General features: G+C 35.5%; 1 pseudogene; it reads left to right on the top strand.

Annotated features, from left to right (window-relative positions):
- The first annotated feature begins 3,000 nt into the window (after window positions 1–3,000).
- On the top strand, window positions 3,001–3,427 carry LOC123394342 (annotated as a pseudogene).
- Window positions 3,428–4,507: the final 1,080 nt, after the last annotated feature.

The following is a 4,507-nucleotide window of genomic DNA, read 5'->3' on the forward strand; positions in this document are numbered from 1 at the left end:
ACCTTTTTTTTTAAATTTCTTTTCAGCGTAACAGTATTCATTGTTTTTGCACCACACCCAGTGCTCCATGCAATCCGTGCCCTCTCCAATACCCACCACCTGGTTCCCTCAACCTCCCACCCCCTTGCCCCTTCAAAACCCTCAGATTGTTTTTCAGAGTCCATAGTCTCTCATGGTTCACCTCCCCTTCCAATTTCCCTAGTTTTTAAAAATGATACATACCTGGAAATTTTGAATACAACAATCTGCCCTTTGTATACAATGGTTGTTATGACAAGACAATACAAGTGCAGATAAGGCTGCATAGTAACAGTGGATATTTGAAACTAGAACAAAGAGCTTTCTTGAGATAAATTTTTCAATACACTTCTACAATTCTGAAAGTAACTATAGGTCATGCACTATAATTATGTGTTACAGAAAATGAATAAAAGATGTTCTTCAAAAACAAATAAAAAGTAATATTAAAACTCCTTCTTTGTTCTAATTTGAGAAGAATGCTACCATACATTTAATCCAAAATAAATTGTATTTTATAGCATTCAGGGTCATATGCAAACTAATATTAAAGCTCAAATGTATCACACACACACACACACACACACACACACATATACAACACAATAAAATATGGCATCAACTGTTCTTGATTTTTTTTTTTTTTTATAAACAAAGTTAAACTGGGGCACCTGGGTGGCTCAGTGGGTTAAGCCTCTGCCTTCAGCCCAGGTCATGATCTCAGGGTCCTGTGATTGAGCCCTGCACTGGGTTCTCTGCTTCTCAGGGAGCCTGCTTCCCCCTCTCTCTTCCTACCTCTCTGCCTGCTTATGCTCTTTCTCTCTCTCTCTGTCAAATGAATAAAATCTTTAAAAAAATAAGCAAAGTTAAACTATCAATATTTTCTTCATTTTTTCCACTGTGGAAACAAGACTCATTTCAAATATTTATACCCAATAGGCAACATATTAGCAAATACTCATAAAGAAGAAAAAGGCCAGACATACTGTGCCTAGTAATGAATTCCAACTAGTCTTTTTTAAGGAAATTATATACTTTATTTCTTAAGGTATCTCTAGTAAATAGTAAGTATGCTTTAAATATTTAAATTGAATAAATAGTAAATATGCTTTTGAAATAAAGATACTTATTTCTTAGATTAGCAAGAATTTTTCCATAGGACTTAGCAGAAACTAGAGCAAAAACTATCAAAGATAAGATTCAGTTAGAAATTTGAATTTGTTTCTGGCATTGATAAATTGAATAGTCAGTGTAGTTGGTAGAAATGTGCATGCTGCTTACTGAAGACACTCTTACTGCCTAGAATAACTAAGGCTTGCTTATTCTTGACTAGATTAAAAAACAACCTCTAAGAGGTTAAATGCATACAGGTATGAGACAGTAGACATCATCTTACCTTTACTGGATTTAATATTAACTAAGTGCTGTTGGTCTTATCTCTAAGGAACTTCTGACCTTGATGCTGGAATGTAGGTCAGATTTAAAAAAGAAAAAAACAAAATCCACTGTTAAGCAATTAGAATTTTTTTTTTTAACTCTAGCATCCCAGTGGAGCTCCTAGATTAAAAATAATAGGCTTACCAAAATCATTTCTCAATAATTTGGGTTAATATCAGTTTACCTCTTGTCAAAGAAAAGTTGTCTACTTCTATACTAGTGATATAGAAAATATTTTGGTCATTACATAGTTTCTTGGGTTAAACAAAAGGGCATTATGCAGTATTTATTTAATAATTAATCTTTATCCAAAGCCTGATAATTCAAAGTGAAAGATATACCAGCCAGGAAACTGAGTCCTGTCATATCTACAAAACTTCTTTGCCCACCTTGCCTGAATTGGCACTATGTCCTGCTAAGTACACTTCTGAATACCAACATGAGAAAAATTTGTTTCTTTTTCCAACTACCCACCAAGTTACATAACACACTACTCTAATTCAGGCCTTCATTTTGTTTTACTTATTATAACCTTATTTTAAAAGTTATTTTTATGGACAGCCTGTGTGGCTCAGTCAGTTAAATTTCAACTCTTGATTTTGCCTCAGGTCATGGTGTCAAGGTTATGACATCAAGTCCCACCTTGCACTCTTCACTGGGCATGGGGCCTGCTTAAGATTCCCTTTCTCTCTCTTCCTCTTACCACCCCCCAACATGTGTTTTCTCTCTCAAAAAGGAAAAAAAAGTTATTTTTACTGATATATTTATTTGGGCTCATTATGTTTATTATTAAATATAATGTCTAAAACAAAAATAGGAAACCTCTTCATCTAATTCTCCAGAAAATGTAACCTGGTTTCATAACCTTATAAACATTTTCAATATAAGCACAAATATGTATGTATTTGCATTCAAATTTTACAAAAATTAATCAATGCTTTACTCACTGTTTTCTATTATGTGTACATGCATGGGTGCATGTGTGGGTTGTTAATATTAGATTGTATTTTTATTATGGTCTTTGGATAAATCTTTGTATTCAGTACTCAGTGTTACAAAATTATAATCCTGTTTCCTATTTAGATATTCCTTAATAACTAAAATTATTGATTTACTGAAAACAGATAATTTGGCAAATTGGATTTTGGATAAATTTTAAAACAAATAATAAAAATTTGCATAAATTAAAATAAGCTACTTCTGCACACCAAATTAACATTCTGTGGTATTATAAGATCACTACAGAAAATACACTTGAGGGGTACCTGGGTGGCTCAGATGGTTAAGCATCTGCCTTCAGCTCAGGTCATGATGCCAGGGACTGGGATCAAGCCCAAGGCTGGCTCCCAGCTCAGTGAAAATCCTGCCTCTGCCTCTGTCTGTCTGTCTCCCTCTCAAATGAATAAATAAAACCTTTAAAATATAAATTCAAATATATATATATATATGTGTATATATATATATATATATACACACACACACACACACACACACACACACACATACACATACATATGATTTCATCTGGGCTGCGGACATGCCTACATGCCTTCCAGACTGAGGAAGACTTAGAAACTTCAGGACTATGTGAGCCACAGCCAGGGCTCCATCAGCAAGCATGGGAAGTACCTAGGAGGCCAGGGTAATGCTGGTGGCATTCATCACCACAAGATTGGCTTCAACAAACACCCAGGATACTGTGGATAAGTCGGTAGGAGAAATTACCACTTAAAGAGGAACTAAAGCTTCTACCCAAATGTCAACCTTGATAAACTGTGGACCTCAGTCAGTGAGCAGACACTGGAAATTTCCTCCAAAAACAAGACTGGAGTTGCTCCTATCATGGATGTGGTGCAATGGGGCCACTACAAAATTTTGGAAAAGGGAAAACTCCAAAAAATCCTGTCCTTCAGTAGAAGAGCAGAGGAGAAGATTAAGGGTGTAGGGAGATGCCTGCGTTCTAGTAGCTTGAAGCCAGTAGCTTGTGGGGGGGGGGGGCTAATTAAATGCTAACAAGTGCTCCCTCCCCCCCCAAAAAAAAAAGAAGAAAAGAAAATATACTTGAAAATACCTTTGGAGGAAATGGATATTCACCATTTATATCCTTTAACATGGAACATAGTTTTGTTGAATACCAAAGGGAGACCATAACCGGTCTTCCTGGTTGGACCTGGGTGGAAACCAGGGTCAAGATCAATAATATTTTCTTATGTGTCCATGATATATTTCAGACAGGATAGTTCCCCCAAAACTAAATATCTAAGGATTGATAGCATGAAAAGCTTTTTACTTCCACCCGCCTGATGACATGCAATATTATGTACATATTATGTATAATATTAAAATTCTTAAATATTATAGATATAGGAAAACTTTGAAGACATTGCAGGTTTATTTCCAGAACACCACAATACAGCAAATAATTCAATAAAGTGAGTCAAATTTTCCTGTTTCTCAGTACATGAAAAAGTTAGATGTACACTATATTGTAGTCTATTAAGTGTGCAATAGCATTATGGTTAAAAACAAGGTACATATCTTAATTAAAAAATATTTTTCCAAAACGGGCTTTACTGAAGGTTGGGGTGGTCATGGCAGTTTCTTAAAATAAAACAACAATGAAGTTTCTCATATAGATGGGCTCTTCCTTTCACAAACGATTTCTATGTAGCATGTGCTGCTGTTTGATAGCTTTCTACCCAAGGTAAAATTTCTTTCAAAGACAGAGTCAGTCCTTTTCAGTCCTGCCACACTTCATCAGCTAACCTTATGTAATATTCTTTTTTTTTAATTTAATTTTATTTTATTTCTTTTCAGTGTTCCAGAATTCATTTTTTATGTATCACACCTGGTTCTCCATGCAATACGTGCCTTCCATAATACCCACCACCAGCCTCATTCAACCCCCACCTCCCTCCCATCCAAAACCCTCAGTTTGTTTCTCAGAGTCCACAGTCTCTCCTGGTTTGTTTCCCCCTCCAATTTCCCCTAACTCACTTCTCCTCTCCACCTCCCAATGTCTTCCATATTATTCCTTATGCTCCATAAGTAA

The sequence above is a fragment of the Mustela putorius genome, unplaced genomic scaffold (assembly GCF_011764305.1).
Source record: "Mustela putorius furo isolate JIRA1106 unplaced genomic scaffold, ASM1176430v1.1 tig00003834_pilon_pilon_pilon, whole genome shotgun sequence".
Taxonomy (NCBI): Eukaryota; Metazoa; Chordata; class Mammalia; order Carnivora; family Mustelidae; genus Mustela; species Mustela putorius.